Genomic DNA, 26,639 nt, shown 5'->3' with positions numbered 1-26,639 from the left:
CGGGAGAGCTGCTCCTGGCCTACCACCAGCAAAAAAGCATGGCTATAGCCATGAGGAGCTGAATTCTGCCAACAACCTGAATGAACTCAGAAGTGGATTCTTCCCTAGTCGAGCCTCCAGATGAGAACACAGAATCCGATGCCTGGATTCCAGCCTTTGAGACCCTGTGAAGAGAACCCCGCCGTGCTGTGCCTGGACCTCTCATCTGCAGAACTGTGAGCTAGTAAACGGGAATGTTCTAAGCTGATAGATTTGCAGCAATTTTCTAGGCAGCAGTAAAAACTAAAATGGCAGCCACACACCCAGGCTGAATGAATACAAGTGGTGGCATTAGAGATGGAGGGAGATGCCATCTCCACATACAAACCTCATCCCCTTACAGGCATCTTAGCATCTTTAGGGCCAGCAGCATCTCACAGCTGTATTCCATCCTCTCCAGCATGGTTTGAATCCACTCTGTCTTGTAAAGTGGGAGACAGCCCTGAATTAGAGATTGGAGGACATGGATTCTGTCATTTTCTGCTTTGTGATTGCTTGATGGCATTAGACAAAGTCATTTTCCTCTGGGGCCGTAGTTCAATGATCTGTGTAAAAGCAATTGAATTAGAGGCTACCTGACCTCTAAGAGGCTGATAGGATCTGTTGTGGTTTTGTGATGGCTCAATCCGCCCTCCCCAGGTGGCTGATAAGTCTGTGCCTGAGCACCTGGAGCAAAGGTATTGGCAGCTCCCTCCATATGTGCTGGCCAGGTATTGAGCATAAGCCAGTTGTTGTCCTAGATATTATGAAATCCTCCAAATAGCATTTTGAGGACATGCTTAAGTTATGCTAGGTGAAAAGAGCAGGATCTAAAATAGCATGTACTGAAGAATCAGATAAAATCATTTAAACTGGGTCTGTTAATCCTTTCAGCTATTCCTCAGGAGGTGCTCATTCTGCAGTGGAGAAAGGAGCAGAAGCTGTGTGACCTGCCCCCTGCCCACCTCCTCCAGGTGCGCTTTGCATAGGAATCCTTCCTGGCCAAGCAGAAGTGGATCAGATACGACTAGAGTCACCAAATGCTTCCATTATTGCTAGACATATGGGTGGTTTCCTTTTTGTTATTGCTGCTTTTCTTTCAATCTTTTTATTGTGGTAAAATACACAGAACATAACATTTACCGTCTTAATCATTTAAGTGTAGAGTTCAGTGGTATTAAGTAGACTCTTATTGTTGTACGACCATCACCACCATCCATCTCTAGAACTCTCTTCACCTTAGAAAACTGAAACTCCGTCCCCATTAAACAACAGCTCCCCTTTTCCCTCCCCCAGCCCCTGGCAACCACCATTCTACCTTCTGTTTCTATAAATTTGATTACTCTAGGGACCTCATGTAAGTATTTAAAACAATACAGTATTTGTCTTTTTGTGACTGGCTTATTTCACTTAGCATCATGTCCTCAAGGTTCATCCAAGGTGCAGCATGTATCAGAATTTCCTTCCTTTTTAAGACTGAATAATATTCCACTGTATGGATGGACCACATTTTGCTTATCAGCTTGGGTTGCTTCCATGTTTTACCTGCTGTGAATAACGCTGCTATAAACATGGGTGTGCTCCTTTTGGTTTGTGTGTTTCCTTGTTTGTTTTGAAGACTTTTTTTGATGTGGACCATTTTTAAAGTCCTTATTGAATTTGCTGCAATATTGCTTCTGTTTTCATATTTTGGTTTTCTGGCTGTGAGGCATGTGGGATCTTAGCTCCCCGACCAGGGATCGAACCCACACCTCCTGCATTGGAAGGCAAAGTCTTAACCACTGGACCGCCAAGGAAGTCCCCCTCCTTTTCGTTTTAATTAAACATTTTTTACAAAGTGCACAATTCTTCTGTATACAATTCAAAAATTGTTTTCAAAGTGAAATTATCCATGCGACATCCCCCAGACAAGGACACAGAACACACCAGCACCCGAGAAACGCCCTTGTGCACCTCCCACTCATTTCCCCCATCTCTCTCCCCAAAGGTAACTGCCGTCCTGACTTCTAAGGCCACTCCCGGTTACACTCATGCTTGATGTTATATGAATGGAATCGTGTGATCCCTACTCCTCATGCCTGGCTTCTTTGCCCAACATCGTGAGCTCTGTGCATGTTGTTGCAGGAAACAGTGGTTCAGTCACTCTTCTTGCTGTGTAGTAGGTATTCCACCGTATAAAAATATCTCCATTTATTGGTTGATTCTATGCTGTGATGGAGCTTTGGTTTGCTTCCAGTTTGGGGTTATTCTGAATAAATCTGCTATAAATATTTTTATACACGTTCTTTGTGGCTATGCACTCATTTCTGTGTGGTGTATACTGAGGAGTGGGATTGCTAGGTATAGAAAAGTCAGCTTTTGTAGGTACTGCCAAAGAATATTTCAACAGTGTTGTTCCATTTATGCCCCTTCCAGTCTTTCCCCATCCTCACCAACACTTGGTCTTATCCTTCTTTTAGATTTAGGTATTGTGATGACTATTTTGTGTTATCTTATTGTGATATAAATGTCCATTTCCCTGATAAGTGAAGGGAATGATCACATTCTCTTACGGTCACTGGGCTCTTGGCTATCCTCTTTTGTTGTGGGTCTCTTCAAGTCTCTTGCCCACTTAAAAAATTGGGTTGTCTTTTTCTTATTGATTTATAGGAGCTTAAAAAAATGTTTCCTGGATATAAGACCTTCATCAATTATTTGAGTTTAAAATATTTTCCCCCATATTGTGCGGTTTGGCATTTATTCTTAATTTTATTTTTTAGATGAGCAAAAGTTCTCAATTTTAACATAGTTCAATCAATCAGGCTTTCCTTTTAAGGTTAGTACACTCTGTGCTGCGTAAGAAATATTTGTCTACCACAAATGTATGAACACATTCTGTTTTGACATTGTCTAAAGGATTTTCAGACTTAACTTTTTTTTTTTTTTTTTTTTTTTGCGGTACACGGACCTCTCACTGTTGTGGCCTCTCCCGTTGTGGAGCACAGGCTCCGGACGCGCAGGTTCAGCAGCCATGGCTCACGGGCCCAGCCGCTCTGCAGCATGTGGGATCTTACCGGATCAGGGCACGAGCCCCTGTCCTCTGCATCGGCAGGCGGACTCTCAACCACTGCACCGCCAGGGAAGCCCCACATTTAAAAAAAAAAAAATTATTTATTTAATTTTTGGCTGTGTTGTGTCCTGTTTGCTGCAAGCGGGCTTTCTCTAGTTGCAGAGAATGGGCTTCTCACTGCGGTGGTCTCTCTTGCTGCAGAGCACAGGTCCCAGGTGCGCGGGCCTCAGCAGCTGTGGCGCAGTCTTCAGAGCACAGGATCAGCAGCTGTAGCACACGGGCCCAGTCACTCCGTGGCATGTGGGATCCTCCCGGACCAGGGCTCGAACCTGTGCCCCCCTGCATTGGCAGGTAGACTCTTTTTTTTTTTTTTTTTTTGCGGTATGTGGGCCTCTCACTGTTGTGGCCTCCCCCGCCACGGAGCACAGGCTCCGGGCACGCAGGCTTAACGGCCATGGCTCACGGGCCAAGCCGCTCCACGGCATGTGGGATCCTCCCAGACCGGGGCACGAACCCGCGTCCCCTGAATCGGCAGGCAGACTCTCAACCACTGCGCCACCAGGGAAGCCCGGCAGGTAGACTCTTAACCACTGAGCCACCAGGGATGATTTCACATTTTGATCTACAGTCTACCCGGAATTCATGTCTTTGTATGGTGTGAGGTACAGGTCCAGATTAATTTTTCTCTATGTGAATATCTAATTGACTAGTACTATTTATTTAAAAGTGAAGCCTTTTGCCATTGTTATGTGGAGTGACTTTTGTTATAAATCAAGTGTCTGTGTGTCAGTCTCTTCTTGGACTCTGTTATGTTCCACTGGTCTTTATTTCTCCATCGTTTTGCCAATACAACTTTGTTAACCACTATAGCTTTATTATATCTGGTAGTGTTAAGCCCTCCAATTTTATTCTTCAATATTGTCTTGGCTATTCATGGCCCTTTGCATATCCATATCCATATATCAATACATTAAAAAATCATCCACTTAAGTTTCTCACCGAAATCATTTTGGGGTTTTGACTAGGATTACATTGAATGTGTAGGTCAAAGAACTGGCATCTTCATCATGTTGAGCCTTTTAATCCAGGAACATGGTATTGATATATCTCTCCACCTGTTTAGGTTTTCTTTAACTACTTTCAGTAGTACAGAGTTCTTTCCAGGTATAGTAGGATATTAAGTGCTGTTGTAAATAGTATCATCTTTATTTCAAATTCTAATTGCTTATAAACAATGAGAAATAAAATTGTTTTTGTTTATTAAGAGATTGACTGCACTTAGTGATTTTTCTAAATTTGTCTATTGATTCTGATTGTTTAGACTTTGTAGAATATTTTTTCCCTAAATATACATCAGTCATCTGCAAATAGTGACAGTTTAATTTCTCTATTTCCAATCATTATACTTATTATTTCTTGTTTTATTCTCAGTGAGAACATATTCTTGCATATTTAATGGGCTAAGATTTGGACCCATAGCAAAAAGTTGAATGAAAGTGGTGATAGCAAACATCTTTATCTTTTTCCCATGTTTTCAATATTGCAAAGGTTTCAATATTTCACTGTTAACTATTGATATAATGTTTGCTATAGCTCTTTTGTAGATGTTGTCTATTAGATTAATAAAGGTCCCTTCTATCAGTAGTTTGCTAGTAAAATTTTTTTGTAATAAAATATTTTTTGACATTAATAAAATATTTTATAATAAAATTTTTTATTATGAATTGGTATTGAATTTACTAGTTCTTTTAAAGCATTTATGAGATGACTTTAAAATTTTTCTCCTTTAATGTATGTGGTGAATTCTTGGAAGGAAAACAACTTGGTCATGATGTACTATACTCCCCATATATTGCTGGATACTATTTGCTAATATTTTTATTTAGAATTTTGATCAGATTAAAGTTTTTCATTCCTCTTTTTTTAAAGAATAAAAATGCTTCATAAGTGGTGGGTATTTTGATCAGGAGGCATGTGATTTTTAGTGTTCTTCTATCTGTGATGTTAGCAACCATTAGTTCTATAATTATGGTCTAGATCCATAATTTCAATGGGTTTTAAAATTGTGATATTCTAATTCTATTATTTATTCTTCAATTATCAGTGTCATATATATGAAGAAAGCTTCCTTTTATCAACTTTTCTTACCCTGAAGTATAGCTCATATAGGAAAGACAGGCTAAGTACTTCACTGTTTTCTTTTATTTGTTAATTTTCTATGTAATGAGTCGGCTCCTAGTATCCTTCAGGGCTGACCAATAGACTTCTTTAGTTGTATAATTATGAATTCCTTGATATAAACATATTAATATGTTTCAACCAATTTCAGTTATTATTCTTACTCAGGCTCCAATTGTCTCATCTGTGACCAATAGGAGCCTTTTCAAGTTGAGTCCTAGACTTTTGACAGATCCTAATATTATTTGATACCTTTCTCACTTTTGGTATGACAAAATGTACCAGGATCATCCTGTATTTCCCTGCCCTAGACCTGGACTCAGCCATTTCTCCAAGGAGTTTTAGCTCCTTTTAAAGGGAGATGGTGTATAGAGACAAACATCTGGGCTCTAGGGGTGCTCACTGCTACTGGGTTTTTCCTCACTACTAGGCCTTTCCAGTGGACAGAGCTGGGAAATAGTAAATTTTTAAAAAGACAAAATACATCTTGAGTTAAAAAATTTTCCTTCCAAGTCAAATTTAGGACTATTACAGTTTACTAAACTTAATGGATCCATATGTATCTCCTTTCTCCAAAGTGAAAAATCCTGGTTCTCCATGACACCAAAATAATTACCAAGTTGTCTCATCTTATAATACACACACATCCACCTCAGGATAACAATACCAACATTAATTAGAAGCAATATGATTACTGAAAATAGTTTAATTTGTGTGTGTGTGTGTGTGTGTGTGTCCCTGAGTTATATACCACTAAGGATGGAGAATCAAATCACTATGTTTAGAAGTCACCTTCAATAGTCACTTTATGCTTTATCACCAACATGATACACAGTCAGTTTCATTTGCTTCGTTTTGCTTTAGATGTTTAAGGGTTAATTTTTAGTTGATTATCTTGTGTGTTATAATTATTTACATGGATCCAAGTCAGTCCTATAAGACAATGACATATTCAGAGAAGTCTGGCCTCTCTCTCTGTCCTCACCATCTTATCCCCTCCATCCTCCTATAGGTAATTTTGTAAAAATTTATGTTTTATCCTTCCATTTAAAATATAAGCAAACACTTGTATATTTTCATATTATCCCATTTTTCAATACATAGTAACATACCATACAGTTATCCATCTTGGGTTTTTCATTTAACTGTATATGTCCTAAATGTCAAACCATAGCAGTATATGAAAATATTTTTCATTTCTTTTTATAGTTGTATAATACCCCATTGTATAGATACACAATAGTTTATTCAATTAGCCCCCTTTTGATAGGCCTTTGGGTTGTTCCCAGTCTTTTGCAATTATAACAAGTGTCATAATGATTAGTATTATGCATACATGTTTGTGTATATTTCCCAGTGTATCTTTTGGGTATGTTTCTGGAGGTGAAATTGCTGGCTCAAAGGGTAAATGAATGTGCAATTTTGCTAGGTATTTTGAAATGCCACCCACAGGAGAATGTGCATTTTTCATTCTCATCTGCAATGTATGAGGGCGACTGTTTCCCCACAGCCTTGCCAAAAATATATCCTTGAACTTTGGAAAACTCAATATATTTTCAAGTTCAATAGTTTGATCATTGTGCTTTGAAAAAATCTGGAACATGTGTTCTAATGTGCCTATAACCTTCTAATATACAAATAATTTACAACTTGAATAAGCACCAAATCATAGAAATTAACAAGCTAATTAAAAGGAAATGGGCTTAATGCACATAAGTTTATAAAAAACAACTCAAAGAACGAAATGCAATGCCCATTTCTACTGGTGGCAGCCTCATTCCTTAGAGCATGCTGCCCATTTTGTGACTGTCTTTGTTTGGCTTACTAAATCCTCCTACCTAACTTTTGACTCTTTACAACTTTCCCTCACAGCTGCTTACAATTATCACCTGGGAGTTTAATCTTTTCCTTAGCAGGGCCCATAATCACCCCTTTATTTGGGAACCGGGACTTGTACCTTCTGATCTTTCTACTTGTCTCTGCACTCCAGATTTCCTCCTGGCCTACTGCGTAGAGCCCACACTTCCTTAGATACCTTCCCCTCTGCCACCACCTTCTTCATGTACCATTTCTCCCTGGACAGTATGAGGGGCCCTGGAGACACCCAAATCTTGAGGGCCCAGAGTCAAGGACTTAAGTCAGAGCAGGAGTCTGCTTTACCTGTCTGTGGATCTGCCAGTGCAGACTTTGATTTTTACCTTAGCCTTATTTTAACCATCTGTCATTTCTACTTTCAACATTTTCACTTAAAACTCTATTTACTATGTTTTCCCCTTATACGTATTTCCAGTATACATCTTTAGCATTGTAAAATGAATTCATGTTCATTGTAAATTATTTGGAAAATGAATGAAAGAATAGAATGACAGAAAAAAAAAAGATATGAACACAATGGCTGGCTGCAAACAGTATTAACATCTTGGCATGTTTACTTCTGAGTATTTTCTATGCTTTCAAACATAATTGAGGACTTCCCTGGTGGTGCAGTGGTTGGGAGTCCGCCTGCCGATGCAGGGGACTCGGGTTCGTGCCCCGGTCCGGGAAGATCCCACATGACACGGAGCAACTAAGCCTGTGTGCCACAACTACTGAGCCTGCGCTCAAGAGCCAGAAAGCTACAACTACTGAGCCCACGTGCCACAACTACTGAAGCCCGTGTGCCTAGAGCCTGTGCTCTGAACAAGGGAAGCACTCATACCGCAAGAGCAGCTGCCACTTGCTGCAACTAGAGAAAGCCCACACGCGACAATGAAGACCAAACGCAGTCAAAAAATAAATAATTAAATAGGGCTTCCCTGGTGGCACAGTGGTTGGGAGTCCGCCTGCTGATGCAGGGGACACGGCTTCGTGCCCCGGTCCGGGAAGATCCTGCATGCTGTGGACCGGCTGGGCCCGTGAGCCATGGCCGCTGAACCTGCATGTCCGGAGCCTGTGTTCTGCAACGGGAGAAGCCACAACAGTGAGAGGCCCGCGTACCACAAAAAAAAAAAAAAAAAAAAAAAAAATTAAATAAATAAATTTATTTAAAAAACACATAATTGAGATCATAGTGCATATGCACATTTTTATTCTGCTTTTTTGGTCTATTTATTGCTTTTTCAAACACATGGTTTTATTTGTCAATGGCACTATTCTTTTTCATAATGTCTTAATTTATCTTTTATTCCTTATGATTTCCTTCCTCTTATATTGTTTAATTAAAAATATTTTGTCCTCTTCCTAGCTGTTTTAGTTAAACATATAGATGATTTACATTTATTATTTTTATTCAAAATGAAATTTCAGATGTTGATTTTTTTCTTTCCCCCAAGATAATAGATTTTTTTTCCTGTAACTCTATTTTTTTAAATTCTTTATACAATCTTTTTTTAACATTTTTATTGTAGTATAATTGCTTTACAATGGTGTGTTAGTTTCTGCTTTATAACAAAGTGAATCAGTTATACATATACATATGTTCCCATATCTCTTCCCTCTTGCATCTCCCTCCCTCCCACCCTCCCTATCCCACCCCTCTAGGTGTTCACAAACCACCGAGCTGATCTCCCTGTGCTATGTGGCTGCTTCCCACTAGCTATCTATTTTACGTTTGGTAGTGTATATATGTCCATGCCACTCTCTCACTTTGTCACAGCTTACCCTTCCCCCTCCCCATATCCTCAAGTCCATGCTCTAGTAGGTCTGTGGCTTCATTCCCGTCTTACCCCTAGGTACTTCATGACCTTTTTTTTTTTCTTAGATTCCATATATATGTGTTAGCATACGGTATTTGTTTTTCTCTTTCTGACTTACTTCACTCTGTATGACAGACTCTAGGTCCATCCACCTCACTACAAATAACTCAATTTTGTTTCTTTTTATGGCTGAATAATATTCCATTGTATATATGTGCCACATCTTCTTTTTCCATTCATCTGTCGATGGACACTTAGGTTGCTTCCATGTCCTGGCTATTGTAAATAGAGCTGCAATGAACATTTTGGTACGTGACTCTTTTTTTTGTTTGTTTGTTTGTTTTTTTGCGGTACACAGGCCTCTCACTGTTGTGGCCTCTCCCGTTGCAGAGCACAGGCTCTGGACGCGCAGTCCCAGCAGCCATGGCTCACGGGCCTAGCCGCTCCGTGGCATGTGGGATCTTCCCGGACCTGGGCACGAACCCGTGTCCCCTGCATCAGCAGGTGGACTCTCAACCACTGCGCCACCAGGGAAGCCCTACATGACTCTTTTTGAATTATGCTTTTCTCAGGGTATATGCCCAGTAGTAGGATTTCTGGGTCGTATGGTAGTTCTATTTGTAGTTTTTAAAGAAACCTCCATACTGTTCTCCATAGTGGCTGTATCAATTTTTATTAAAGTCAGAACATACTGTGGGACAAACTCATGATTATCCTACTCACTAAGAAACAACTGATAGTGGCTTTCAGATTGTTTTTATGTTTATGTACACTTCCCCCCAAAATTTCATAACTTCTGATTTCATCTAGCATTTTATGAACATTTTCTATGTCAATATATGCATTGCTTCAACATAACTTTAATGGCCACACAGTGTCTTATTGAGTAGATGTACTATAGTTTATATAATCACATTCATATTTTTAGGTGGCTAAGTTGTTCCTATTCTAACAGTTCCTACTTAGCAACACTGTTTTGTAGTGAATGTTTTTTAATATTGTTTTTGGACATAGTTTACATTTGGAGAGGAGGAGCATTAAATTTCTAGAAGTAATTTCTACCTATTTTTGGAGCTTCTATTGCCTGTGTGTATTGCCAGTTTCCAGTTCAGATAAATTTCCGCTTCTTCCTAGACTTCAGGATAGTATTTCTCTGTCTTCTCACATTTCCATCAACATGGGACATAAATATCTAATAGACCTATTCTTTTCGATAGGAAATGATGGCATTTTTCTTTAGTTACTAGTGAGATTAAACTTCCCCCTAATTTATGTAGCATTTATATTCACCTTCTTAGCCCACTTATATTCCATTGTTTCTTTTTAAATGCTCTCTCTATATCAAGACCATTAACAATTTGTCTGGTGTATTGTCCATTTTGTATCTTCTTTTTCATTTTATTGTTGATATAAAGAAGTTTTAGATGTTTGTGTAGACTGATTCATTTACTTTTCTCTTTATAGTTTTTGCTTTGGGGTTATGCTTAAAATTCCCCATGCCATTTTATGGTTCTGTAAATATTCAACTATCAAGTCTTTTTGGACTTTCATAATTTTGTTTTTCTTTAATGTTTACTATTTTAATCACAATTGAAATTATTTTAGTTTAAGACAAAGCAATGTTTAACTTTATGAATTTATAAATGTTAGTTACCCTCTTTCCCCCATTGATTTGAAATGCCATTATTATTGTACACTTAGTGTATATTTACAAATATATATGATATGAAACCCCCTGAAGATTATGGAACCAACTTGGGTCAGAGGGCTAATAAGTGTCTGTGAGGTTTTCACATACAATTGTCTCTGAGACTCAGGATGCATATTCCAACTGGGCTGTCATCTCCTCTGGGGATGTGCAGAGTGAGCGTCCCAGCACACCTAAGTTGGTCCTTCCTGGTTCTCAGGGCATGGTCCGTGGTCCCTGGATTTATCCTGGCTTCAGCCTCTTCATCTCCAAACCATTATCAACTCTCTCCCTTTATCTTCTTCCCAGGTTTTGATTTCAAGGTTCCAGAGAGTCAGAGAGCTTTTCTTCCCCCCACAATGTAACCACCCCAGTGCACAAAGCTACTTAATTAGGTTGGGCTTCTCCAACAGCAGACGCTGAGAAAAGGATTTGAACACAAGTAGTTTATCTTGGAGGGCTTCTAGGAAGCACTGGTAGGTGAATACAGAGTGGAACATGGGAGGAAGTTGATAGGAGGAGCGTCAATGACTGCGGGGGACAGCTGGCCCCATCCCCCTGGGGGCCTCTGGCCCACTGTGGATCATGTCTGAGTCGGCCCACCTGAGGGGTACGAGAGCTGGGGTATTTATCCACCACTTCTTGTCCGTCACCGGGGGAGAGCTGATCCTAGGGGCCCTTAACTCCCTGGCATTCTGGCCTGCTGCTGCTGCAGAAGAAGGCTTGAGACGGAGCTGCAGGTATCATCAGTTTTACGCTGATGATAAGAAGAACACCAACTGTGACTGCTCAAGTCCACCCCCTGAAAGTGTCCCCAACTGATGGTAGTCCAGGTGCTACTGAAAATACTTACACGATGGGAGAATTCAGGGTGGACTGCATCATGGTGGGGCAGCTCTGGGGAGAAAATCCTTCTCTGCATGGAGCCCAAATAGCTCTCCTTCAAACTTCCACATTTTGTTCTAGTTCTGCCTCCTGGAAAAAAAAAAAAGGATCAAAACATATTTTCCAGAGGAGTGTGAACAATGATCCAGAAACGCCAGAGTCTTCCCTCTTGCACACACTAGGGTACAGCCCTAAGTTGCATAACTAGGAGTCTGCCCCACCCTCCTTATTTATCTATAGTTGTCATTTCTTAGAACAGCCAGCAGGATGCTCGTGTGGGTGTAGCTGAGGGGAAGGCAACTCCATGTGTGTGTCAGTGGGGAGGGATGGAATAAAGTCCACTCAGCCATCAAGCACCTTGATTAGGTCAGCTGCTCCAGGGAGTTGGGGAAAAATGTACCATTGAATGACTAATTCATGAGTCATGGAATGTTTATGTTCATTTTCAGATTTTTTTAAACTCACATATGCTTCTTTCCCACAAGCAAACAATTGCCATTTCTGTCCTAAAAGATGGTAGATTGGCCAATTCTATCATCATCTTAATCTCCTACCACATACTAATGGAATACATGCATTTCACTTGGCTCAGAAGAAGATGGATTCCCCAGACAAAATCTGATTTTAGTCTATTTCATTTCTTGCTCCATAAGTAAATCCCAGATGACATGAAAGGAGGCCAGTGCTTGCGGCCACCCCATAACGACAAGTCCACAAGCCAGAGACACTGGGGAAGGAATTTATACTTTGCATTCACTGGCTTTTCTTCAAATATTTGGGTGGGGCACTTGCATCTCATATTTTAGTGACAGGGAGAGTGATAAATGAGATCATAAACTAAACTCTATTGTCATCGCTTTACAATTGTTAACTGGGATTAATTACAAAGAATATGGGCTAGAAGCACCCCTCAGGTTCGTAAATTGAAGGTCATTTTGTAAGATGTTCAAGGGTGCCAGGAAGACTCTTGTTTCTATCATTTCAGTTGGCTCATACTCCCAGGTCAGCTGGGAGACCTGAGTCTGTGGGATTAGGAATTAATTTCTGACCTAGAAGTCAGAGGCTGGGCTGTGCAAATCTGCAAAGGGAAGTTCTCATTTACAAAGGCAATTCCACCCTCGTTGGTAGTGTGTACCCAAACCCCAGCCCACAAAGCCTGTGTTCCCAAGGGTCACCTCCTCCCTGAGCCCCTGACTTGCCCTCACCCCAGAGCTGGGCACTGCTCTCCTGGCTGGACCTCCAAGCCTGCGGGCTGAGCAGGGAGCTCCACCTCTGGAAGAGCGCCAGAGGTGCCCAAGAAGTTTGGGAGCCATTGCTGAGATTGGCTTCTGGCTCCAGCCTGGTCTTTCTTGGGCTCCTGAGGCAGCAGAGACTCAGTGGAGGCTCTCCATCATGGGAAGATGCTGGTCCTGGCAAAGAGCAAAGATTTAGTGCTTGTGCTGTGGTCCAGGCCATCCCTGCTTCTGTTCAGTTAGTGAAGATTGAGGTAGGAGGCCTGGTCCATCCTCAGCAATGTAGCAAGATGGCACAGGGCCAAGGTGTCTTGGGACACATTGAACAACTTCAGAAGCTGCTCTTTTAGCTCATGACCAGTTTTTAACCATGGCTTTGGTGTTGGAGAGACAGAGGTCAAGATGAACATTTAAGATTTTAAGAGGCTGAGTGGGAAAGGTGGTCTATGCCCACAGTACTAGGCTGACTCAGAAATCTTTTTTTTTTGGATGTACGCGGGCCTCTCACTGTTGTGGCCTCTCCCGTTGTGGAGCACAGGCTCCGGACGTGCAGGCTCAGCGGCCATGGCTCACGGGCCCAGCCGCTCCGCAGCACGTGGGAGCTTCCCGGACCGGGGCACGAACCTGTGTCCCCTGCATCGGCAGCCAGACTCCCAACCACTGCGCCACCAGCGAAGACCCTCAGATATCTTTTGAATAGAGATCCAGAGAGCACAGAACATCAATGACCTAGAAATACGTTCAAGAACAAGTAGATATTTATAAATATAATCAATAATCTGTAGGGTATGTGAATATATGTTTCTGCAAATTTGGTTGACATTTCATCAGGCAAGGAATGGATTTAAAATGGAGGTGATCCGTGGCATTTGCTGCAGTGCCCTCACTGGGGTGGGCACCAGGAGAGTGTGTGAAAGAGAAAGAGACTTGAGTATTGTGGGCCCTTAGTTCTCTCTGGGGCTAGGCCATTACATCATCTCTGGTCAAACATGGTCCTTAGAGCCATCCCTGATTTCCTCTTTGGCCCATTAAGTCACTATGATTCTTACCTGCCTGGACGGTCCCTAGGAGTTAAAGGACACTTGAGTCCCTGGACAGGACAGCAGCACATGGATTCCCTGGTGGGGCTTTTCCCAAAACTTTCCACATGGTGGGTTCTGCCAAGCTCATTTCCTTTCAGAGAACTGAGACTTTTCCTTGGTGTCGTCAGACTCATTCATTATCTATTTTTATATTAAAAGAACAGAAATTTCATTAACTAATAAAAACTGGGGGAAAATGTCCATTGCCACATAATATTGGGGACAGATGTTTAATTTCACAGCATGCATAAATGTACTCTATTTTCCAACAAAGTGGAAGCCAGACGCTCTTAACAGCCCTTACCAATTAGCAGTGTTCCCTCCTCACCCCCCTACGCCCACCGCCTGACACAGACTGATGGCTGGACTTGCTGGCACACAGCCTGAGATTTAAAGGAGATTGTCAGCCTGGGCTAACCTCAAATCCCACCTTGACGCTGGCTGCCAAGGGTGGGCAGTTTTTGAGGTTCCTTGTCCCTCCTTCTCTTCTGCTCTGGCCACCCTTTCTCCCAGCTATGGTTCCATGGTTCCTGATGAAGACTTTCCATTGTGTTCCAGCCAACTTCCAGGGCTTCTGCAAGGTGACATGGTGTGGGAGGAGACCCAGAGATCAGATTCAGACCTGGGCTTTGCCCTTCACTGCTTTATGAATCCAGACAAGTCATCTTACTTGTATCTGAGCCTTGGTTCTTCCCCTGAGCAGCAGGAACACACATTATAAAAGGGGATATGTAGTTATATATCTCATATGTGAGGAATAAATTAAATAATGTGAACAAAATTCTCTGTACTGCTTGACACATAGTTAAGGCTCAATAAATGGGAATGATGACACCATGGTGGCCATGATGGTAGCGATCAAAGATCTCAGTGTAGGGACTGTCTGAGACTAGACACTCAACCAAATTTAAGAAGACAAATAGGATGATGCTAAATAACCACTTGTATGAATAAGGATGTTTTAGAGTTACAAACTGCTTGCAAGTTCATTGTTAACTTTCATCCTTACCTGTGCAGCAGGTAAGGCAGAAATGCATGACTCATTTTACTACTGAGGAGGCTCAAGGTCATAGAGTAGCAGGTTGGGGGACAGGCTTGCTTGGGGTCACATTCTCTCCTGGCACCTCCCTGTCCTTATGCAGTGCCCCCTGCAGTGTCACCTCCCACCTTTCTCCACACATGGCCCCTCCTGTCCGGCCTGCTTTCCTCCCCTGTCCCCTTTGGGGCCTCCTGGTGTCTATACCTGAGCAGTACAGAGTGATGATGCCTCTGCTGAGACTGCTGTTTGGCGGGAGGTACAGGTGTCTTGTGCACACACTTCATGCATCTTGTACCCACACAACCTCACTGTTCCCACCTGAGGAAGGACCTCGTCATGGTGTCTTATCAGCTGTGATTGCACTGGCCTTGTGTCATTGGCCCAGAAGAGCTCAGTCTGGGTATTGGTCACAGAGTTAGGGGCTCATTATTGGAAAGATGTTGGCTATTATAACTGAGGGTGTAAACACAGAGGTGAAAATTAGGGCATCACAGGTGAGGGGTGCCACCATCTTTGTCTCCTCAGAAACAAGGTGAATGGGGTTGTTTGTTGGCTGTTGGCAGCTCATCTTAGGCCTCAAGCTGGAGGGCTTGGGAGGGCCCATCTGCCCAGGCTTTTCCCTACTGTGTGCACCTCTCGTTGTGGCGCATCACCCAGCTTGAGGAACGTGGTCTTCCTGGAGCAGGGATGGACCATCCTCTCTGGTCCAGCTGGTCTCACCTTTGCCTCCAGGTGAACCCAGAATGGCCACAGCACATCTCCTCTCATCCCACCCATGCTCTGTCCAGCTTCCTGACACCCCAGTTGGCTGGCCCACGGAAGCCCAGGGGATGCCATTTGTCGTAGTGTCCTGAAGGGTCTCGGAGCCTCCCACCCTGGTCCTCCCACTCACCACTGGGGGAGGGAGTGTTTGCGGGGTCTGCTCTATCTCAGGGGGTGTCCCACCTGGTGGGAGAGACTAGGAAGTCAGCCCCAGGATCCCTAACTCTAGGTTAGGTCACTTTTGACTGGTGTCCATGTGCACAGAAAATACATATGAACAGAAAATACAAATATGCAATAGCATAAAAATTATGTGGGTAAGAAAAGAGAGAAACACACTTTGTAAAGGGTGTACTACAGGAAGTAAAACTCAATTGTAAATAGCAAACTGATTTCTAACTTCAAAAATCAAGAAAAATATTTCTTGTGTGAAATTGGAGATGAAAGAATAAGTGAGACAACAAAGGTGAAAAGAGCTGGTGAGAGATGGAAAGAAAGCTTGGTGTGAGGAGGGAATATGGTTGTGAAGTCAAAGAGGTCATTTCAGAATGACAGTTCCGTGAAGGGCGACACTGGTACTTAGAACATTTCACTCAGTGACGTGGAGGCTGAGCCTGAGAAACCACCAGAATATCCTGGAAAAGGGGGAGTGATGTAAAAAGAAGGAAAGGTGAAGATCCTGGGGGTAGGAGGAGAAGAACAGGCCCAGCAGCTGAGGACTCAGTGGCCCTGAAGAGGAGCTGGAATAAATGGCACAAAACAGTATTCAGACAAGTGGGAAGAAAAATAGCCTGAGAACGGCTACTGCACAGCAGAAACGGGCTCCCCAGGACCCGCTATGTTCAGAAAGGGAGAAATACCCTGACACATACTGATAAACACTTGAACTTCCAGGAAGAAGAAGGGATCCTATGAATACTTAGGTCAAAAAGCAATAGGACATTCTTTTACATGTAGCTGTCCAGTTTTCCTATCACCACTTATTGAAGAGGCTGTCTTTTCTCCATTGTATATTCTTGCCTTCTTTATCAAAAATAAGGTGATCATATGTGTGTGGGTTTATCTCTGGGCGTTCTATCCTGTTCCATTGATCTATATTTCTGTTTTTGTGCCAGGACCATACCTTCTTGATTACTGTAGCTTTGTAGTATAGTCTGAAGTCAGGGAGCCTGATTCCTCCAGCTCCGTTTTTTTTTTTTTTTTTTCTTTTTGCGGTATGCGGGCCTCTCACTGTTGCGGCCTCTCCCGTTGCGGAGCACAGGCTCCGGACGCGCAGGCCCAGCGGCCATGGCTCACGGGCCCAGCCGCTCCGCGGCATATGGGATCCTCCCAGACCGGGGCACGAACCCGTATCCCCTGCATCGGCAGGCGGACTCTTAACCACTGCGCCACCAGGGAGGCCCTCCAGCTCCGTTTTTCCTTCTCAAGATTGCTTTGGCTATTCGGGGTCTTTTGTGTTTCCATACAAATTGTGAACTTTTTTGTTCTAGTTCTGAGAAAAATGCCATTGGTAGCTTGATAGGGATTGCACTGTATCTGTAGATTGCTTTGGGTAGTATAGTCATTTTCACAATGTTGATTCTTCCAATCCAAGAACATGGTCTATCTATCTGTTTGTATCATTTTTAATTTCTTTCATCAGTGTCTTATAGTTTTCTGCATACAGTTCTTTTGTCTCCTTAGGTAGGTTTATTCCTAGATATTTTATTCTTTTTGTTGCAATGGTAAATAAGAATGAAATTAGAACACTCCCTAACACCATACACAAAAATAACTCAAAATGGATTAAAGACCTAAATGTAAGGCCAGACACTATCAAACTCTTAGAGGAAAACATAGGCAGAACACTCTATGACATATATCACAGCAAGATCCTGTGGGACCCACCTCCTAGAGAAATGAAAATAAAAACAAAAATAAACAAATGGGACCGAATGAAGCTTAAAAGCTTTTGCACAGCAAAGGAAAACATAAACAAGATGAAAAGACAACACTCAGAGTGGGAGAAAATATTTGCAAATGAAGCAACTGACAAAGGATGATGCTCAACATCACTAATCATTAGAGAAATGCAAATCAAAAGTACAATGAGGTATCACCTCACACCAGTCAGAATGGCCATCTTCAAAAAATCTACAAACAATAAATGCTGGAGAGAGTGTGGAGAAAAGGGAACCCTCTTGCACTGTTGGTGGGAATGTAAATTGATACAGCCTCTATGGAGAACAGTATGGAGGTTCCTTAAAAGACTAAAAATAGAACTACCCTATGACTGAGCAATCCCACTACTGCGCATATACCCTGAGAAAACCATAATTCAAAAAGAGTCATGTACCACAATGTTCATTGCAGCTCTATTTACAATAGACAGGACATGGAAGCAACCTAAATGTCCATTGACAGATGAATGGATAAAGAAGATGTGGCACATATATACAATGGAATATTATTCAGCCATAAAATAAACAAAACTGAGTTATTTGTAGTGAAGTGGATGGACCTAGAGACTGTCATACAGAGTGAAGTGAGTCAGAAAGAGAAAAACAAATACCGTATGTTAACACATATATATATATGGAATATAAAAAAGTAAATAATGGTTCTGAAGAACCTAGGGGCAGGACAGGAATAAAGATGCAGATGTAGAGAAGGGACTTGAAGACATGGGGGGCAGGGAAGTGTAAGCTGGGATGAAGTGAGAGAGTGGCATGGACATATATACACTATCAAATGTAAAATAGATAGCTAGTGGGAAGCAGCCACATAGCACAGGGAGATCAGCTCGGTGCTTTGTGACCACCTAGAGGGGTGGGATAGGGAGGGTGGGAGGGAGATGCAAGAAGGAGGAGATATGGGGATATATGTATATGTATAGCTGATTCACTTTGTTATAAAGCAGAAACTAACACACCACTGTAAGGCAATTATACTCCAATAAAGATGTTAAAAAAAAAAAAAAAAGCAATAGGACAGGGCTTCCCTGGTGGCGCAGTGGTTGAGAGTCCGCCTGCCGATGCAGGGGACACGGGTTCGTGCCCCGGTCTGGGAAGATCCCACATGCCGTGGAGCGGCTGGGCCCGTGAGCCATGGCCTCTGAGCCTGTGCGTCTGGAACCTGTGCTCCGCAATGGGAGAGGCCACAACAGTGAGAGGCCCGCGTACTGCAAAAAAAAAAAAAAAAGCAATAGGACAGGGCTTCCCTGGTGGCGCAGTGGTTGAGAGTCCGCCTGCCGATGCAGGGGACACGGGTTCGTGCCCCGGTCTGGGAAGATCCCACATGCCGTGGAGCGGCTGGGCCCGTGAGCCATGGCCTCTGAGCCTGTGCGTCTGGAACCTGTGCTCTGCAATGGGAGAGGCCACAACAGTGAGAGGCCCGTGTACTGCAAAAAAAAAAAAAAAGCAATAGGACAGAGAGGGATGGCCCGAGGCCTCCCCTCAGCTCCAAATGGATGGTAAACTGCTGACCTGTGGGAGGCAATGGGATGATACGTCAGACCTGTAGGTGTTGGTGGGGATCTGCAGGTGGTGGTGCACATGTGCAGGTGTTGGTGCAGGTACGCCACTGCCATCCTGACATCTACTCGTTGGAAAGGCTCAGTGGGAAAAGACTGGTATCAAGCAACCCATGAATGAGACTGATGACAAAGTCACCATTCACAAGACAAGTGAAAACAAGCTACCATCAAAGAGACCTTTTTTCCTCCATCATTTGAAGATGATCTGATTTATTGAAAAACAATAACAAGCATGAGTTCAGAGGTAGCTGGTGACAAAAGTGAAAATCCAGGAATTCATGGTCTGTCTACATGTTCTGTGTATTGATCAGCAAAACCAAGCATGTTTCTCTCTCCATCTATATATACCAGATTGAGGAATATATATATTCTCACTTATTCACTGATTAATTTTCCTGAAATGGGGATGTTTTGATGTCCATTATATATAGTAAATATTTTCTACTTTCTTTTCCTGAAAAGGTGACATCTTCAAATCAATGGCATCTTCGAGTTAATGAAATGTGGCTCAATAGAAAATCGCTTTTCATTTTCAAGAGTAACAGAACGATCAAGAATAGAGCTCTAGAAATCATGAGAAATGTGAAAATGCTGGTGAGAGTCTCTTCAGAGTGACACCTGTGTTCCCACATGGGAAGATTTCATATTTAAATGTGCCCGTTCTCCCGGGAAGGTGCCTTGATGCCTTGGGGGTGAAATTCTTGTTAAAATCCCCAAAGTCTATTGGGGAACAAAATGATATTAAGGTCACTTGGAAAAAATGTGCAAGAATAACCAAGAATACTCTGAAAAATAACCATGTGAAACGACCCAGAGAACCAAATAGCAAACTACCTTAAGATAATGACTAAAGTAGCCCAGTACTCGTGTGGACAGAAATAGAATAATGGCAGCCAATAGACAATCCAGAAATGACTCAAGATATTTTAACATTTCTTACATGAAAAGGGAGAATTAAGTCCATGTAGAAAAGATGAACTGTGCAATAAATGTTACTGGCATAGGTGGTTACAATTTTTGAAAAAAAAATTGAAGTTGGATTCTTACCTCACGATAAAATGAATTCCAGATGGTTTGAAGAGATAAGCGTAATGCAAATGAAATGGTAACGGAATTTGAGGGAAATATGGGTGCGTATTTTTGCACTCTGGGGGTGAAAAGGCTTTTCTAAACATAAAACTGAAGTTAGGAAAGAGAATGGAAAAGTTTTATTACTCTTTCTAAAAATGTGAAACTGACATATGGGAGGTGGAAGGCAAATGAAGCACTGACGTCACCGTGTGCATCTAGAGACAAAGGCTTTCTCCGTGTGATTTATGACAACACGGCCTCACTTAGAGCCCAGAGCTGTCATCAGCCTTCACAGAGTCACCTATTGAATGCTGACACAGCCCTGCCAGGTGGGCTGGGATTGTCCATGTGTCACAGATGGGACACCGAGCCCCAAGAGCTCACATAAATCAGTGTGGGAAAGGACAAACATCTTCATAGAAGAATCAGCCATTTACAGCAGAAGTAAAAATGAATTAATCTGAGGGGGAAAATGATTCAAATATACTGTTGGTCAAAGAACTGACATGGAGAAAGCAGTCAGGTATCTCACTGATTGTGAGAAGACAGGAAGTGATGATGGGCGGGGCCAGGGCTGCCCGAGGGGCCCCGAGAATGCTGGATGGCAAAGTGGGCGGAGTGGCCAGGCAGCTTCAGTCACAACTGGGTAAGTTGCTTCATCTCTTGGCCTCAGTCTCCACATCTGTAAAGTGGGAACAATGATGCCATCATCATTTCGTGACTGTGAGGATTTTATGGTTACTTCAGGTGCCTGGCATGGAAGCATAGGGACCATGTGTAAATATAGTCAAATATATCAGCACTAGGCCCTCAATATCCCAGTTGCTGGCCTTTTCTCGGGAGCCCATGCATCAGCAGGAAATGGGAAACTCTTGGAGCCCATCCTGGGAAACATCACAATTCCCTACAGGTGTTCTCCTAACACCAGTGACGCAGTCTTTGGGCATCAAATCCATCTTGGGGCCTTGAAAATGGAGCAAACCTCCAATATCTGCAGAAATTCTTTCTTCTGCTCTGTTGGGGGTCTGAGGAAGTCTCTTAGCTCTTTAATGGACAGAAAGAAAGAAGGAGTGGGGAGAGGTGGTGGGAGCAGCAGCTCTGGCTCCTGGTGTGATGGGACGATGGTGTGACGTCCCTTGGGGCAGGCTGAGCTGTGAACAGTTCTGTCGTGTCAAGATGGGCCTCTGGGTCCTCCCGACTCCTCCATAACCCCTGCGTGTGAGCAGCGCACAGCCAGGAGGGCTGGGCGCCCACCAGGCTGAGGGAGCAGCAGCCCTGGCCGCCCAGATGTCTCTCTTATCTGTGTCTTCACCAGCCCCACTCTCATGCCTCTGGCTTTTCCTTCCACATGTTCTCAAGTCAGATCTGCCAACTCTGCCCCAACAGTGCAGCTGCCCCAGGCCTCCTGTGGGCACCAGTCCTACCCACTGGCCATCATGGTGGGCGCACCAGCCTGTGTGCCTTCCGCTGGCTCGTGGGCGCAGGCCGAGGACCCCCAGCCCCGTCTCCTCTCCTTGGGCTGTGTTGTTGCCTCCATCATCGTGACCTTAGCTTTCCTTGCCAGCCTCCTATCCTGGGTCACCCCCCAGAGAGCAGAGGCTGGGCAGGGGGCTCCCTAGATTCCTGAGGGTGTTGGCAAGCCCGGGAGGGCAGAGGTGAGGCCAGAAAGGAGGAGGGAGAGTCCATACAGAGGGGCGGGTGATGACCACACGGACACCCCTGGGGAAGTGCTCACCCCCCTGGACGAGGGTGGCCGCTGGCATCAGCTCCCCGCCCCCCACTCTGGATACAGGCTCCAGGCTGGGTGACGCTGGGTGCACCGGTGTGAAGCTGGCCAGCGCCTGTGGGGACCTGGTCACGGCAGCGGTGGCTGGCGGGAGAGGTGGGGAAGAGCCGTCTGGACGTGGTACATAAGAGATGTCCCTTCCTGAACGCCTAGTTGGATGACACCCTCCCCAAAGGACCCCCTCCTTCTTCCACTAACTTTGCACCCAGCATCGTCTCTACAGGTAGTTGCAGTTGACTATACACCGTAAGTTGGGCATCAATGCGCTCATGGCTTTTGTTCCAGAGGTTTTGGTAAGTTCGATGACCGCACCATGGACTGGGGATGCCCAAATGTGATTGAGAAATGAAGCATTAATAGAAGCAGAGTGTCTGCAGTAATGGAAGGCAGAATTCCCATCCATCGGGGACAAGTCAGACCCTCACCAAAGCATCCGGTTCCTTCTCAAGCTGTGCTTTTAGAGCTGCTGGGTTTGATCACCTTTCACCCTCTGTGTCCCGAGAGATGGGGCCCTGAGAAAGCTGGGGCTTTGGGTGAACCCCGTATTCCTGCCCTGAACGATGGTTGTCTTTCTTTTTTTTTTTATTTATTTTTTTTTACAAATTTAATCAGTTATACATATACATATATTCCCATATCCCCTCCCTTTTTCGTCTCCCTCCCACCCTCCCTATCCCACCCCTCCAGGCGGTCACAAAGAACCAAGCTGATCTCCCTGTGCTATGCGGCTGCTTCCCACTAGCTATCTACCTTACGTTTGGTAGTGTATATATGTCCATGCCGCTCTTTCACTTTGTCACAGCTTACCCTTCCCCCTCCCCATATCCTCAAGTCCATGCTCTAGTAGGTCTGTGTCTTTATTCCTGTCTTACTCCTAGGTTCTTGATGACATTTTTTTTCTTAAATTCCATATATATGTGTCAGCATACAGTATTTGTCTTTCTCTTTCTGACTTACTTCACTCTGTATGACAGACTCTAGGTCCATCCACCTCATTACAAATAGCTCAATTTCATTTCTTTTTATGGCTGAGTAATATTCCATTGTATATATGTGCCACATCTTCTTTATCCATTCATCCGATGATGGACACTTAGGTTGTTTCCATCTCCGGGCTATTGTAAATAGGGCTGCTATGAACATTTTGGTACATGTCTCTTTTTGAATTATGGTTTTCTCAGGGTATATGCCCAGTAGTGGGATTGCTGGGTCATATGGTAGTTCTATTTGTAGTTTTTTAAGGAACCTCCATACCGTTCTCCATAGTGGCTGTACCAATTCACATTCCCACCAGCAGTGCAAGAGTGTTCCCTTTTTTCCACACCCTCTCCAGCATTTATTGTCTCTAGATTTTTTGATGATGGCCATTCTGACTGGTGTGAGATGATATCTCATTGTAGTTTTGATTTGCATTTCTCTAATGAGTAAAGATGTTGAGCATCCTTTCATGTGTTTGTTGGCTGTCTGTATATCTTCTGTGGAGAAATGTCTATTTAGGTCTTCTGCCCATTTTTGGATTGGGTTGTTTGTTTTTTTGCTATTGAGCTGCATGAGCTGCTTATAAATTTTGGAGATTAATCCTTTGTCAGTTGCTTCATTTGCAAATATTTTCTCCCATTCTGAGGGTTGTCTTTTCGTCTTGTTTATGGTTTCCTTTGCTGTGCAAAAGCTTTGAAGTTTCATTAGGTCCCATGTGTTTATTTTTGTCTTTATTTCCATTTCTCTAGGAGGTGGGTCAAAAAGGATCTTGCTGTGATTTATGTCATAGAGTGTTCTGCCTATGTTTTCCTCTAAGAGTTTGATAGTGTCTGGCCTTACATTTAGGTCTTTAATCCATTTTGAGCTAATTTTTGTGTATGGTGTTAGGGAGTGATCTAATCTCATACTTTTACATGTCCCTGTCCAGTTTTCCCAGCACCACTTATTGAAGAGACTGTCCTTTCTCCACTGTACATTCCTGCCTCCTTTATCAAAGATAAGGTGACCATATGTCCGTGGGTTTATCTCTGGGCTTTCTATCCTGTTCCATTGATCTATCTTTCTGTTTTTGTGCCAGTACCATACTGTCTTGATTACTGTAGCTTTGTAGAATAGTCTGAAGTCAGGGAGCCTGATTCCTCCAGCTCCGTTTTTCGTTCTCAAGATTGCTTTGGCTATTCGGGGTCTTTTGTGTTTCCATACAAATTGTGAAATTTTTTGTTCTAGTTCTGTGAAAAATGCCATTGGTAGTTTGATAGGTATTGCATTGAATCTGTAGATTGCTTTGGGTAGTAGAGTCATTTTCACAATGTTGATTCTTCCAATCCAAGAACATGGTACATCTCTCCATCTATTTGTATCATCTTTAATTTCTTTCATCAGTGTCTTATAATTTTCTGCATACAGGTCTTTTGTCTCCTTAGGTAGGTTTATTCCTAGATATTTTATTCTTTTTGTTGCAATGGTAAATGGGAGTGTTTCCTTGATTTCACTTTCAGATTTTTCATCATTAGTATATAGGAATGCCAGAGATTTCTGTGCATTAATTTTGTATCCTGCAACTTTACCAAATTCATTGATTAGCTCTAGCAGTTTTCTGGTAGCATCTTTAGGATTCTCTATGTATAGTATCATGTCATCTGCAAACAGTGACAGCTTTACTTCTTCTTTTCCCATTTGGATTCCTTTTATTTCCTTTTCTTCTCTGATTGCTGTGGCTAAAACTTCCAAGACTATGTTGAATAAGAGTGGTGAGAGTGGGCAACCTTGTCTTGTTCCTGATCTTAGTGGAAATGGTTTCAGTTTTTCACCATTGAGGAGGATGCTGGCTGTGGGTTTGTCATATATGGCCTTTATTATGTTGAGGAAAGTTCCCTCTATGCCTACTTTCTGCAGGGTTTTTATCATAAATGGGTGTTGAATTTTGTCAAAAGCTTTCTCTGCATCTATTGAGATGATCATATGGTTTTTCTCCTTCAGTTTGTTAATATGGTGTATCACATTGATTGATTTGCGTATATTGAAGAATCCTTGCATTCCTGGAATAAACCCCACTTGATCATGGTGTATGATCCTTTTAATGTGCTGTTGGATTCTGTTTGCTAGTATTTGTCTTTCTCATTATAGAAAACCTCCCACCACCCATCTCCTTTCTCCTCGAGGCTGGAGGCTGGGGCAGCCCACCCCTCCCCAGTCTCCTGTCTGCTGCTACCATCCCAGCCCCTAAAGTGGACCCTGAATTCCTCTAACTGGAAGATACCTCAATGCAAAGAGAGAGCGAGATAAAGTAGCTACACCTACAGGAAACTGCTGGCCTCACAGGGCAAGATTTCCCAAACTCACATGTCAGAGATCTTCACCAGTCCCCCTAGTCCAGTGACAGGGGCCCTCCCGCCTCTCTCCTGGGGGCCAGCCTAGATTTGGGGTGAGTATGTCTGAGGTCTCAGAGCACCGCACATCCCCCCAGACCCGTCATGCAGCCTCTGTCCACCGATTTGACGTCTCTTCTCCTCCAGCCCACCATTCCTTGTGACCCTGAGGTCACAGGTGAGGGTTTGGGGATGTGAAGGGGGCACCAGTGCGCCACGTGGAGGAGGAGGAGAAGGGCCAGTGAAGGCAACGGGGTGGCCTGGGCGCAAACCCCGCTGTGGCCACGTTGCGAGGGTGAAAGCTCAGATTGCCAAGGAGCCAGTGGGTGGAAGCTGGAGAGAAAAGCCTCAGCTGAGACCCTGAGGAGGAGGCTCTGGGGATGCTAGGAGGCGTGGAGGTGATTCCTAACGTGGTGGAGTGGACACCAGCAGAGTCAGGGGGTGTCTGGTGGTGCCTGGTCCCACAGTGTTTTTTTAAAAATATTTATTTATTTATTTATTTTCTGTGGCACCACACAGTTTGTGGGATCTTAGCTCCCCAACCAGGGATTGAACCCGCACCGCCTGCAGTGGAAGCGTGGAGTCTTAACCACTGAACTGCAGGAAATTCCTCCAACGCTTTTAGAGCGAAGTTGTCATGAGTCTATGAATGAAATTCCTTCTCCAAGGGATTCTCAGCCCTAGCATCTTAGCTCTGGGTCAACTAAGGAGATTATGGTCCTAAAACTCATGTGTCCTGACCCAGACGAGCCAGAGAGTGGGCAAGACGGGGCTGTATCAGGCCTCAGAGAGACATGCTGTCCTGCATGTCCCACGGGTATCAGGTATTTGGCTCCCACATGGAAGTGGTCGGGCCCAAGTAGAAACGTCCTGGCACTTCCAGGATGACTCTGCAGATGGAGAAATTAGGGGAATTTGGGGTTCTGGAATTAGTTATGCTCCTTTGACAAAGGGAGCTGATGGACCCAGGAATCCAGTGCCAACAGCCCAGGGGTGCCCCAGCGCCATTTAAAGTCTACATATCCAGACAGAAGAGGGGGTGGTTGGACAAGATGGAGATTTAAAAAATAAACATTTTTAAAGAGCAGTTGTAGATTTACCGAAAAATCATAAAGATGGTACCGAGAGAATTCGGTCTCTCTTTTGCTCACCCCGAGGTTTTGGTGGCTTCTGTCTAGCAGAAGGCACACCTGTCCGGGGGTGGCCATGTGGATGGCCCATTGCTGACGGGCTCTTTTGTGCAGCTCTTCTGTTAACATTTCCGATGTTACGTTCTTACAAGCACTTGTGAGGTGCGTGCAGCTCTCCAGGCCTG

The sequence above is a fragment of the Mesoplodon densirostris genome, chromosome 8 (assembly GCF_025265405.1).
Source record: "Mesoplodon densirostris isolate mMesDen1 chromosome 8, mMesDen1 primary haplotype, whole genome shotgun sequence".
Lineage (NCBI taxonomy): Eukaryota > Metazoa > Chordata > Mammalia > Artiodactyla > Ziphiidae > Mesoplodon > Mesoplodon densirostris.
This window is presented reverse-complemented; position numbering follows the sequence as displayed.